This window comes from Callorhinchus milii, unplaced genomic scaffold (genome assembly GCF_018977255.1).
Source record: "Callorhinchus milii isolate IMCB2004 unplaced genomic scaffold, IMCB_Cmil_1.0 Scaffold24, whole genome shotgun sequence".
Lineage (NCBI taxonomy): Eukaryota > Metazoa > Chordata > Chondrichthyes > Chimaeriformes > Callorhinchidae > Callorhinchus > Callorhinchus milii.
In genome coordinates this window covers 1,037,788-1,051,570 of record NW_024704765.1, presented here as the reverse complement: position 1 = coordinate 1,051,570, position 13,783 = coordinate 1,037,788, and the positions used below count along the sequence as shown (strand labels likewise).

The following is a 13,783-nucleotide window of genomic DNA, read 5'->3' as shown; positions in this document are numbered from 1 at the left end:
GCGGAATTTCCCCTCATAATGGCTCCATCTATTTTTCCATCTCCACCGCGTTGTGTCCACATTGTGTTCCCCACTGATCAACCGTCAGCCTGAAAAGGTCGAGTTCTAGCCCAGAGCATCTCAACACTAAACAGTTATAGACATTGTGTCTCTACTCTAATCCCATTCCCTGCTCTCGCTATCTCTCCCCATTGCTGGTGGTCGCTCCCACTGGAGCTCTCTACTCTAACCCCATTCCCCTGGTGTTTCTTCTTGTTCCCCTTAATAGTCTTGTTTGAATGAATATCCAGTATGGAAAATATTTGGTGTTTCTGAGCTGAGTTACGTGACCTCAGCTCAGTCATGGCGCCTCACTATCAAACTCTGGGTATTTATTCACATAGGATCGTCTCTTCCTCCCCCACTTACAGCATTCAAAAGTCACTTTGTAAGCATTATCGGCTCAAGGGTGTGCTTTAGGGGGGTGGGGGGAGGGTCAGGGCTTTGGGGAGAGTCTTCACAAATTAACCCAATTCTGCCCCCCAATGTCAAACCCACCAATCTGCTCATTTCATGAATTGTCTCTCTGGCGTGTGCTAGTTCATATGGAATTGGACTCAGGCGTGTGCTAGTCCACATGTACGTGGAGTACGGAGGGTGCACAGAGGTCCAGTGTGGGGGAGGGATTTTTCCGTCCGCGGCCCACTTGCCAGCGCTGTCTGATGTTCCTTTTTTTCCAGTTAAAGACCATCCTAACTCCTTCCTCCCGAGGAGAAAGTTGAAACTCCGAGCTGCCAATCAGCACGGCTCTGCACATAAATAGTCGCTATTTAAGGCCAGTCTGTGAGTGTGCTGTCCATCCATCAAACAACCAACAAACCCAATACAACCGACTCCGCAATGGGATTCCAATCTGTCGAATGTGCTCTAGAAAGGGAGAGAGAGAGAGAGTCGATGTGCTACAGGCCTTTCTCAGGCTGGAGACAACATCCAGTCTAATCCCACTCTCCCTCCCGTTCCACCGCCCCCACCCCTGCACTCTGTAATGGAAGACTAGGCCGACACTCAGCTGCAAAGATCCCATAGCATTACTCGAAACCAAGAAGGGAGTTTCTTTCTCGTGGTGTCCTTACCAACAATTTGCCCCACCAGATTAAATTGGTCACTCACTCCATGGCTGTTAGTGGGATGTTGCTGTGCGCAAATTAGCTGCCTCGTTCACATACAAAGCACACAGTCGTTCTGAGACATCTTGACGACACAATCAGACGCTATTACCAAACACAAGGATGGTTATGTATTCCTCCTTTTCGAGCTTCTGTCTAATTCCCTTTAAGATAGAATTTCTGGATTCCGCTTCATCAGTGGTTTGTGATCCCACATTCCCACTGCGTAAAGACATTTTTCTAACCTCCCCTTTTAATTCCGTTTGTGATTTTATTCCATTGGGCCCCCCTTGTGCCTGATTTGCTAACAGGTGGAAATGATCTGTTACTGGTTACCCACTAGTTTGTCAGGTCACCATTAACCTGCTCAGCTCCAACCAGTGAGGATTTCTGATAATGTGTGACTTTATCATGTGTCATATTCAGCATTAACCAAGATTATTGAGAGCTGTTCAAGGCCCATGTGGTAATGGGTGAGGGAGTGCTGCATTGTCAGAGATACCGTCCTTCATATGAGACGTTAAACCAAGGTCCTGTCTGTGCCTGTTCAGGTGGACGTTAAAGATCCCATGACACTATTAGTAAAGAAAGAGAGAAATTTCTGTTTTGGCTGACAGTCCCCCAGATAAATGGTTCATTTACCTCATAGCTGTTTGTGTGGCATTGGAGTGCACAAAACAGCTGCCAGGTTGGCCGATAAACATACTTGTAGAGTCCTATAGCTCAGTGGTTAGAGCACTCAGCTTGCAAGCGAGACACCTGGGTTCGATTCCCGGCAGGGTAAAACCTTGGGCAAGTTTCCTTACTCCACACGCCTAATAATAATCCCTCAAGAAAAAAAAACAATAATAAATTGGTCACTTCAATCCACGACTGTTTGTAGGACACTGCTGTTCGCAATTGGCTGCCGCGCTTCACCTACAAAATAAACAGTCAATTCACTTTACAGCGTATTCTGTGAAGTGTTTTGAGACATCTCGAAGACGTGAAAAGCGCTATATCAAATGCAAGGATTATTATTATACAGTCACTACACTTGCCAGTGATAACTTGTGAAGCTCTTTAAGACATTTGGGTGTTAGAGCCGGATATCAAATGTAGGGTTATAATAACCAACTTGAACACTACAAAGTACTGCGTGTCATTCTGGTACACAAATATACAGTCAATTCACTTTGCAGTATATTCCGTGAACAGCAAAAAAAATTACATTTGTAAAGCGCCTTTCAGGTCGGGAGGATGTCCCAAGGTGCTAGTGAAGCACTGGGGGGGGGGGTCAGTCAAGCAAACTATTGTACCAAAGGCAGAGGAGGCTATTCAGAACTTGTAGAGCAGTCGCTAACTTAGCGCATGTTTTGGTGTTAATTTTCAGTGATATTTTATCATGTCACTTATCTCACCTTTCTCCACCTCTCCCCCCCCAAAAAAACACAAACGTTACTAAAATTCATCCAAAATTTCCAGCCCAGATTGCGATATCTTTTAACAAAACTAAGGAATCCTGTTAGAATATACCCGGATTGGCTTGGAATTTTACAACTCATCTGAACGGTTAAAAGAAACTGTAAACTAATCCTCCCAGTGTTTGTTGGAGTGAGGAGAGAGAGGCAGTGTATTGGGGTCAAAATTGCAGAGTTCCTAAATGCACTGGAACCCCAAGATTCTGCAAGGATTCCAATGCAACTTTGTGGGTGCAGGAAGAGGTCCCCTCAGGCTTATTCCCAGGATAATGCTCTTAACACCAACGAAGTAACACTATTCAATATTATTATTATTTTATAGGGTAAATGGGCTCACGTCTCCGGTGGCCTGGGATGTCCCAGTGCCCTGGGATGTCTTTTCGATGTGACGGGCGTTATACGAGTATAATTTGTGGTTGTTTCAACAACAACTTGCTTTTACACAGCGCTGCACAGTGGTGGTGTTGGCTTCTTGCAAGGCGGAGGGGAAGGTGGCCAGGACAGGGTCAAAGAGGTAGGTCCTATGGTGGGAGCTAAAGAGAGATAAAAGAAAGGCTGAGGTGGAGGAGTTGAGGCCGGGAGTGGGACAGAGGAGGGTGAAATAAGGAATACCGGAGTTGTGACCTCCTTTACTATATATAAGAATAATCCTTGCATTTGATATGGCTTTTATCATGTCTCCGAGACGTCTCAAAGCGCTTCACAGGATATACTGTGAAGTGGAGTGACTGTGTATTTTGTGGGCGAAATACGGCAGCTAATTGCGGACAGCAGCGTCCCACAAACAGCCGTGGATTGAGTGACCAAATATTTATTATCAATAATTATTATATTTATTATTATTATTATGGAGCTCTTTCCCCTCTGGTCACATGCTTCCCCATCTTGCAAGTTGAGAGCAGGGATACTCAGTCAGAGAGACAGAAGGAAAGAATTAGCTTTTGGAGTTGTGAGAGAATTGTTTTTATGATGAACATGTCTGAATTTGAACGCAGCGCCCAGTATCTTGTAAGCGCTTGGGTTGTTCCCTAATTCCTATGTTCCTATGTTGTGAGGTCGAATGGTTAGAGACGGTGTAATACATTTACTGACCAAGTGCCAAAACTTCATAAGAATTATTAATGATATTACCGTCATGACCTTTTCCCTCAGCATTAAGTGTTCCGGACCATTTAAATCCAGTCTTAAATCGCAAGCTGCTCTTGACAAGAAACCGGATTTTAAATCGAGACTGAATTTTACAATTGGTCCAAATTCTCGGCTGTGCGGAACCTTAAGGAAGATGGTCTAAACACTGAGACCAGAGAGAATTTGGGGCCTCAGCTTCCAAAAACTCGGCCCTGCAAAATGGATCGTCAAGCATAAGAACATAACAAATGCTAGACGGAGAAAAGACCAAGGTCCATCTAGTTGGCCTTCCACCTTCGTGGTGGACGCATGCACATATGTCCCAGACTACCTATTTACTGTATCCCATAATATGTCCTAAGAAAATTGGGATGCTATAGTCAAGTGATTGCTGTTTAACCAAAGATTTAGGGTGTAAAATGCACCGATTTCTAATGGGATTTCTTAATGAGGAAATCGAGAGTGGGTCACTTTTGAAGTAGAGTTCCTGAGGGTGGGGGCGGAGAGGGCAACACTCCCGTCCTGAGATGAGTCCCCCACCCCCCAGTTCAGTGTCCCCACTAAAGTAATGGCACTGGAGCTCACTTTGGGCAGTTGGAGTCCCATGAACTGCTAGTCGTTTGTTGTGCATAACAAAAGGAAACTTTGGTCAAACAAAATCTTGTGAATCTCGTTTTATTTTTGTATGGCGTTGTTGGAGCTGATGCAGGTATTGTGAAGCAGCTTTCGCTGAGCCTGGCCAACGTGGACCTCCTTGAAAAGGATAACCCCACTGGGTTATCGAATGCTCTCCCCCTATCGCCTCCGCCACACACCCCTCCCCTCTCCCCCACCGCGCCACACACACACACAGTCTGACTCAGAATTTAAGTTGGCGCAGAATTATAATTTAAAGAATACTAATTTGTAGCAAATTTTTCAATCTGGTTTGGGATTTGCTGCTTTTCTTTTCGCAAAGTGCAAAGAATCTGCTTCCCAAACAAACCTGGACTTTCCAGTCTGTCCACAATTCCACGCCACCTTATCGTTTAAGACCAAATAGCCTCACGGGCTAAGATTGGATGGAATTTCTGGCCTTCATTCCCACAGGCCCCAAAATGGCTCGGAGTCATAGCTTAAGGACCGTTGCTTTTTAAGACTTAAGTTCCTGTTTATTCCTCTGTTAGGTGCCATCTTAGATTGGAAAAGGGAACAGCCTTATAGCTAGGAGCTTGAGAGGTTGTGGCACTTGTGTCAGGTGAAGTGGGTCCTTGGGAAGCAAAAAATGTGTTTCTGGGGAAAGAGCTCCTAGAGTGGACAGGCAAGCGATCCAACACACTGCCATCCCTCCCCAGTTTCCTAGCCTAGAATCTGAACCTCAGTAACATGTCTCACTCAAATCTCAGTGTGGTTTCACTCGCAGTCGTTCAGCAGCTATTGTCATCTTGAACTCGTTGAGTGTTATTTCCGATTCTTATGTATGTACATATAAATGTTTAAAATCTATTGTCAATAACTGCATCTATCATTTCCCTGTCCTTTTTATTTTTGTTTAAAAATTTCAGATGAAACGTCTGTTATTTTTATACGCCTTTTAAAGAGCCTTTTTTAAAAAAATATAAAAACTTTTTTCTGTTTTTTTCCCTCCCAATTTTTAAAAAAAAAATAAATGCATATTGTATTCCATTTATTACGTACGGATTTTGCAAATACCCATTTTTTAAAAAAAGAAAACCCGAGTGTTGTATTTAATACGGAACTGTTTTGGTTTTATTTGCGCCCTCCCTCCTCTGTGTTGGCATGAGTTACTAGGCGTAAATAGAACATTGAGAATGTTCAGTTTGATTCTTTGTTAATTGAAGGACAATTGTAATCTAATATTGCTGTAGTTTTTTTAAATAAGGGTTGGGGGGGGAAACGAGAGGAAGTTAGTGACTAGGGACATAGATATGGTCACAAGAGCGAAAATAATTTTTTTTCACTCAGAATTGTTGGATCATGGATTGTAAACACCTTTGTGTGTTTCAAGAGGGAAGGGTATATGAAGGATAGAGGTGTGAAGGGGTGTGGGGGTTGGGTAGTGAGATTGAATGGACACCTTGCTCTGAGAGCCAGTGCAGACTTGATGGGTCGAATAGCCTCCTGTGTTATCAGTTTCTATCATTCTATGAAAACGTTTCTTTTTTTGCCCTTTGACTGTGTTACCTAACGGCCTGAACCTCAGTTAGGTACTCTCTGGATCAGAAAACATTTTAAAATGAAAGGAAAAAAAAAGTTGCTTTGTATTATATTAATTATGAAATGAAATTTGTATCTTTCTGTTTACTGAATAAAATATTATCAACCGTGACATGCTTTGTGAAGGTGGTTTCTCTTTACGCCCTTTTGTGTGGGGGAAAAAAGACAATGTTTTTTTATCGGATTCTGTGGGTTATGGAAATATTGTCAGATCTTTTATTGACCATTGGTGTGAGCCTGACTCAATTAGTAGCCATCTCACTTCCAAGTCAGAAGATTGGTGATTCAAGCCCCACGTCAGGACAGGAGGCTGAAGCTGCTTGGGGAAACAGTGAATTGCTGGAATTCCCATTATACAGAGGAGATGTTAAACTGAGGTCCCATCTGTGACTGTTCAGTTGGACGTTAAAAATCCCATGGCACTATTTGAAAAGAGACAGGAGTTCTCCTGGTGTCCTGACCAACAATCCCCCGAATAAAATTGGGTCATTTGCTGTTTATGGGACATTTCAAATTGGGCTGCCTCAATGACTTACAAATACCCGGTCACTACACTATCCAGTAAATCCTGTATAGAGCTTTGGCACTTCCTCTTGAGGTGAAAAAATCTGTGCCAAATGCAAGGATTATTATTAAGTCAATTTCAGATCATGATTTATAAAAACTACAGGAATTGGGAGCTTCATGTCTAGGTGTTTAACTGATTATGATTGAGGGTTTGGATCTGGGTGCAAGCAACATCTGGTTACAGTTCCCAGGAGCGGACTATCCTCTTTATATACATTTAGTGCTCTGAGACGCTACCCTGCATGAGGGGTATTATATAAATTGTTGTTTCACAACAACAACAAGATTACATTTGTATAGCGCCTTTCATGTCGAGAGGACGTCCCAAGGCACTGGACAGTGAACAGCATTTCAGACCCGAGCTGGGGTCAGGGGGGGAGAAGGGCGGGGAGGGGAAGGGGGGTGGCCAATGGTATGGTCGAAGAGGAGGATCTTGAGGCGGGACTTGAAGGAGGCTAAGGAGGGGGTGTTATTAACAATTAACAAGTTATTAACAAGGTGGTGGTGTTATTTGCACATTATTTTCGCTCTTCCCCACCACCCCCCACTCTTATTTAAAAAAAACATTACTTATTCCAGACACCATGGACATGTCACTGGATGATGTAGTCTGTAATTGTCCTGCCCATGTGAAAGGTGTGTTGATTAATCCTTGAGAGATCAGGAGCCATCTCCGTCTCTGACCCTTCAGTGAAGGTCCACATTGAGAAAAAGGCTCTGTGATGAGCCAGACTTCCTTGCCAGAGGAGGTTTGTTCCACAGGTTCCAGCGATGGCCTGGAATTGGTGAAGTCAAGATCACAGTAAACATCAGCTCAGTTACCTAACTTAACAATAATGATAATAATAATAATCCAGGCTATTGCACACAGCAATGGACTGAGTGACCACATAGTTTTTTTTTGAAGAGATTACTACCCTCGGAAAGCAATCTGCCAATCAACCAACCACCAGGTTCCTGCTTACTGAGTGTCTAAAAGTACTCTCCAGGGTATAAAACAACAACAATTTTAGTTTTATGCAGCGCTTTTTAGAACAAATCTGTGGTAATACTATTTCAGTACAACAACAACAACAAGATTCCATTTATAGAGCGCCTTTCACGTCGGGAGGACGTCCCAAGGCGCTGTACAATTGGGTCAGGACCCGAGCATTGGGGGGAAATGGTCAGGGTGAGGGGAGGGAAGGGAGGGAGCGAGGAGGGGAGCTGAAGGCTGAAGGTCAAAGAGAAAGGTCTTGAGACCGGCCTTGAAGGAGGAAAGGGAGGAGGCGGCGAAGGCACTGGGGGATAGAGTTCCAGAGCCTCGGGGCTGAAAGGCTGAAGGCCCGGCCACCGATGGTAGGGCGGTTGGGGCGGGGGATGTGGAGCAGACCGGTGCCAGAGGAACGGAGGGTACGGGCAGGTAGGGGGATAGTAGGTCGGAGAGGTAGGAGGGAGCGAGGCCGTGAATGGCCTTGTAGGTGAGGATGAGGATCTTGAAATCGATCCTCTGGGGGATGGGGAGCCAGTGGAGGCGAGCGAGGGCGAGGGTGAGGGCGAGGGTGGGAGTGAGGGCGAGGGGGGGAGTGAGGGCCAGGGTGAGGGCGAGGGCGAGGGCGAGGGTGGGAGTGATGTGGTCGCGGTGTCTGGTGTGGGACAGTACATGAGCTGCAGAGTTCTGAATGACCTGCAGTGTGGAGGGAGGGCCGGGAAGGCCGACGAGGAGAGAGTTCCCATAGTCCGGCCTTGAGGTGATAAAGATGTGGACCAGAGTTTCAGCCGCGTGAGGGGTGAGGTAGTGCCGTAGTCTGACGATGTTCCGGAGGTGATGGAAGGCGGTGCTAGTTGTGGTGCGGATATGAGGGAGAAAGGACAGCTCAGGGTCGAACAGAACCCCGAGGTTCCTGATGGCTTTGAGAGGTGGAGAGTGCGGCCTTGGATGCTGATGCTGTCAGCTCCTGAGGTGCGGAGGCGCTGACGTGAGCCAATCAGGAGGGCCTCAGTTTTACGCACGTTGAGCTGAAGAAAGTTGTCTCTCGTCCAGGACTCGATGTCGGACAGACAGCTGTCAGGACATCGGGGTCGTGGAGTTGAGGGTAGAGGAGGAAAGGTAGAGTTGGGTGTCATCCGCATACATGTGGAAGTTAACCCCATGTCTGCGGATGATGTCACCACAGGGGGAGCATATAGAGGGTGAAGAGGAGGGGACCGAGGACAGAGCCCTGAGGGACACCGCACGAGACAGTGCGGGGGGTGGAGGAAAAACCATTCGTGGAAACAAAGTGAAGACGGTGGGAGAGGTACGACCTAAACCACTCAAGGACAGGGCCTTGAAGGTTGAGGTGGGAGGACAAGCGGTGGAGGAGGATAGTGTGGTCGACCGTATCGAATGCTGCCGATAGGTCGAGGAGGACGAGGAGGCAGAGGGAGCCCTGGTCACAGATGGTCAGGATGTCATTGGTGACCTTGACCAGGGCAGTTTCTGTGCTATGGGCAGCACGGAAACCCGACTGAAGGGGTTTGAATAATGAATGGGTGGAGAGGAAAGAGCGCAGCTGGGAGGCCACAACTCGTTCCAGGACCTTGGACAGGAAGGGGAGGTTGGAGATGGGCCGGTAGCTTGATAGCTGCGACGCATCAAGGGAGGGTTTTTTCAAGGTGGGAATGATGGTGGCAGTTTTTAAGGGAATGGGGACAGAGCCAGAGGAGAGGGACAGACAGGTTGACGATGTCTGTGATATGTGGGGCAGGAGGTGGAGCTGAGAGATAAGGAGTGGAGTGGGGATGGGGTCAAGGGAGCAGGTGGTGGGTTTCAGGGATAGGATGAGTTTGGTGACAGAGGGTGGGGAAACGGGTACGAAAGTGTGTAGGGGAGGATGGGTAGCAGTTGGAGTGTGGGAGGGAAGGGGTGGGGGGGTGGATGGATGTTGGAGGGGAAGTTACCGCGGAGCAGATTCCCTTGATTTTGGATTCAAGGAAATCCAGCATCTCCTCGCAGTGAAGGTTGGAGGAGATGACCTGCGCGGGGTGGCGGGGGGGACGGAGGAGTCGGGATGTGGTAGAAAACAGTAGCCTGGGGTTGTTCTTCGCCTCCAGGATTATCCTGGAGTAGAAGGACGATTTGGCCGAGGCTAGAGTGGAGCGGTAGATTTTGAGGAGGTCCAGCCAGATTTGTCGGTGGACCGTTAGGCCAGATTTGACGCAGGTGCGTTCAGCAGCCCGCACCTGGCTTTTCAAGTAAGTGAGTAGCAAAATTAGGGAGATGGTGGAAGCAGAAAATGACATTTGTTTCAAGAAAAAATGAGATAGATTTCTGCTAGAAAATAATATCTTGGAATGCAGTGTATATTTTAGGGCAACATGTCAAATGACTGACAGGATGGTGGAAAGCAAACTAGATCTTGTCTTCTTTCGCCAGCAAACTCTTATGTTTTTTTCACATCAGGAGGACTCCAATCAGATCAATTTTATATTGTATTGTCTCAAAGCGATTGACTATACATAAGAACATAAGAACATAAGAATTAGGAGTAGGAGTAGGCCATTCGGCCCCTTGAGCCTGTGCCCCGCCATTCGATAAGATCATGGCTGATCTTCAGACCTAACTCTAATTACCTGCCCTATCCCCATATCCCCTAATCCCTCTATTTATTTAAAAATCTATCAGTCTCAGCCTTTGACTGTAAAGTGGAGTGACTGTATTATGTAGGTCAGCATTGCCGAAGCCAGATGTTTTCACTGAGCCATATACACTGAGTGTATATAAGGATTGTGGAGTCCTGTAGCTCAGTGGTTAGAGCACTTGCCCCTCAAGCGAGAGACCTGGGTTCGATTCCCAGCAGGGCAAAATCTTGGGCAAGTTTCCTTACTCTACACACCTAATAATAATCCCTCAAGAAAAAAAATTGGTCATTTCAATCCATGACTGTTTCTGGGACACTGCTGTGCGCAATTGGCTGCTGCGTTTCACCCACAAATATACAGTCAATTCACTTTACGGTATATTCTGTGAAGCGCTTTGAGATGTCGAGAAGACGCGAAAATCGCTGTATCAAATGCAAGGATTATTATTATTATTCTCATCTCGTGTTTCAGCACAATAATTGAAGGTGGGGGGAAACTTTAGGCAAGGTCCCTGACTCCACACGCCTCTGGTTACCTGGCAGTAAGTGGGAACCTGGTTGTTAGCCAATTAGCAGATCACTTTGTTTTTTGCAAGGAAGGTAAAACGATTTTCCACATTTAAAACAAAGTGATTTTCCAGTTTCTGACCAATTCGCCCACAAAATCCACCCACAAAGTAGGATAATAATCCCTCCAAAAACTCAATGCACGACTGTGTGGGACACTGTTGTGTGCAGTTTTGCCCACAAAATATACAGTCAATTTACTTCACAATATATTCTGTGAAGCACTCTAAGACGTCTCAACAACATGATAAAGGGCTATATCAAATGAATATTATTATTACCCATCCCAGGTAAAGGGCATTGACTTAACATGTTAGGTACAATGCATAAGTTTGTGGTTTGAACTCAGGAAAATTGCAAAGAATTACTAACAATCCTTGATCAATGGTCACATCATCAAAGGGCTTTTTCACGACACTGAGCACAATTCAATTCCTTGTGAAATTCTGAATGCATCAAATTGAAATATTGTTTGGTGTTAAATGCTTTGTCATCCGCTTGTTTTCTAACCAATTCATCTACAAATCGTTCAATCAATTCACTTTACAAGTGAATAAAAGTATTCATTGTTTCTGGTACATTAAGCAATAAAGCCCTTCTCTGGTATGGGGACACTATATAAACACTTCAGCTTTTGTGGTTGGAAATACGAGCTGAGATTTGCACTATTCTTAATTAATTAATTGTGGAGTCCTGTAGCTCAGTGGTTAGAGCACTCGCTTTGCAAGTGAGAGACCTGAGTTCAATTCCAGGCAGAGGGCGAAACCTTGGGCAAGTTTCCTTACTCCACACAGAGCCTAATAATAATCCCTCCAAAAAAACAAAAACAATAATTTAAAAAATTGGTCATTTTCAATCTACGACTGTTTGTGGGACATTGCTGTGCGCAATTGGCTGCCGCGTTCGCCCACAAATATACAGTCAATTCACTTTATAGTGTGTTCTGTGAAGCGCTTTGAGACGTCCTCCCGATGTGAAAAGCGCTATATCAAATGCAAGGATTATTATTATTATTACACATTTTTCATTTACATGATTTTTTGCAAACTGCTGTCAACAGTCTCTCGGTTTCTGACAATAATAGGCAGCGTTGCAAAATTGATAAATGTGTCAACCTGGCTCAGCAGTAGCACTCTCGCCTATGAGCCAGAAGATTGTGGGTTCAAGCCCATCTGTTGGATTGTCGGAGGCACCATCGAATGAGACGTCAAACCGAGGTCCCGTCTGCCTATTCAGGTGGACGTTAAAGCTCCCACGGCACTATTCAAAAAGTAAAGGGAGTTTCTCTCTCCCGGTGTCCTGGCCAAGAATCCCCCAAATAAAATTGGTCACTCACTCCTTGGCTGTTTGTGGGACACTGCTGTGTGCAAACTGGCTGCCACCTTCGCCCACTAAATACACCATCAATCCATTTTACGGTATTTCTTGTGAACATAAGTGCTATAAAAATGCAAGTTCTTTCTTTACCATAACACAGCCTATCTGTACCCTGAAATGTTGATCTGAGATCTAAATTATCTACATCATTCGAGTTCCCTCTAGTAAAATGAGTCCTGGAGTGTAGTGGCTAGAATGCCTATCTCGCAATCGAGAGGACATGGGTTCGGTTCCCGGTCAGAGCAAAACCTTTGGTAAGTTTCTTTACTCCACACGCCCCTGTTTACCTGGCAGTAAGTAGGAATCCAGTTGTTGGTCAATTGGCGGATCGATTTTCCGGGGATAATAATCCCTCAAAAAAACGTGGTCACTCAATCCACAATAATAATTCCTCAAGAAAAAAACAATAACAAATTGGTCACTTCAATCCATGACTGTTTGCGGGAAATTGCTGTGTGCAATTGGCTGCCGTGTTTTGCCCACAAAATACACAGGCAATTCACTTTACAGTATATTCTGTAAAGTGCTTTGAGATGTCTCAATAAGGTATCAAATTCAAGGATTATTATTATAATTTTTTATTGGCTATCACAGAGAGACTGGTTGGCTCAATATTTTCCCCTCCCTATTGAAAAGAAACACTATTCTAGGCCACCAACAGAGGTTGATGTGTTAGTAATGTGGGTGGGTTGTTGGCATTCTCAAAGCAACTTAACTTCAGGGTTAATGACAAACTGTCTCACGGTGGTTTAGACTCTCAGCCACTGATTGAAGGGAAGTCTCACCTCCTTCTCCTACCCCTCCCCAATAAATTCTTTCCAGTTCCCCCAAAAACCTGTTTCAATCAACATTTTACAACAAAGTAGGAAAGGAACAGATGTGGATCCTTGTAAAAATGTTAAGGTTGGTAACTTTTTTATATATATATATCTTGCATATATTGTATATAATAATATATAATTATAAAACCACCTCTGGCTATAAAGGCTGTTCATATCAACTTGTCGGTTTCACTGGTGTTTGTGTTGCTTTAGATGTAACATTCGATCACTCACTTACTCCCCTCCAGAAAAACACACTCACACATACAAACGCAAGGAAAACAAAGGTTAAAGAAATATAATAATGAATTTCGTAAACCCATTGTCAGAATTATACTCGTCAGTCTGTGCCTGAACTCTGGAACTCTGTCCCCCACAGCCCAAATACACTTACTATGAATCACAGGTAAATTCTATTTCCAATCTCTCTCTTATTAAAATATATGTGTATTATCCCGCCAGCCCCGTCCACTATTTTCGCAGAAATCAAGATTTTCTCGAGTTAATTCCAGCCCCTTCATAAAAAATTCTAATAGTTTTCTCAGTCTGCTGAATCCTGTTGCTGTGTGAGACACATTGCTTTTGTGCATTGCTGAGAGATTGTAGTCTGATGCTTTTTCGTCATAGAGATGCAGATGAGGAATAAAATAATAATAATTATTATTAAAAATAATAGTCTTACTACTAATAATTCTTGCACTTGATGTATACATCAAGTGCAAGAATTATTAGTAGTAAGAATATTATTTTATGTACCTTATAACATCAATAGCAACAACAACAACTTGCATCTATAAAGTGGCCTTCACACAAAGTAGAGTTCCAGAGGGCTTGACAGTGGCGGAGTCCTGTCTCTCAAGTTGAGAGAGAGAGGGTTGAGGTGACCGTAAGCACGATCA

The 13,783-nt window shown here is 44.6% G+C and overlaps 1 non-coding gene across 1 annotated transcript; it reads left to right on the top strand.

Annotated features, from left to right (window-relative positions):
• Positions 1-10,271: 10,271 nt before the first annotated feature.
• trnae-cuc lies at positions 10,272-10,343 on the top strand. Its single transcript has one exon. It is a non-coding gene; the product is annotated as a tRNA-Glu (tRNA).
• The last annotated feature ends 3,440 nt before the right edge of the window (positions 10,344-13,783 follow it).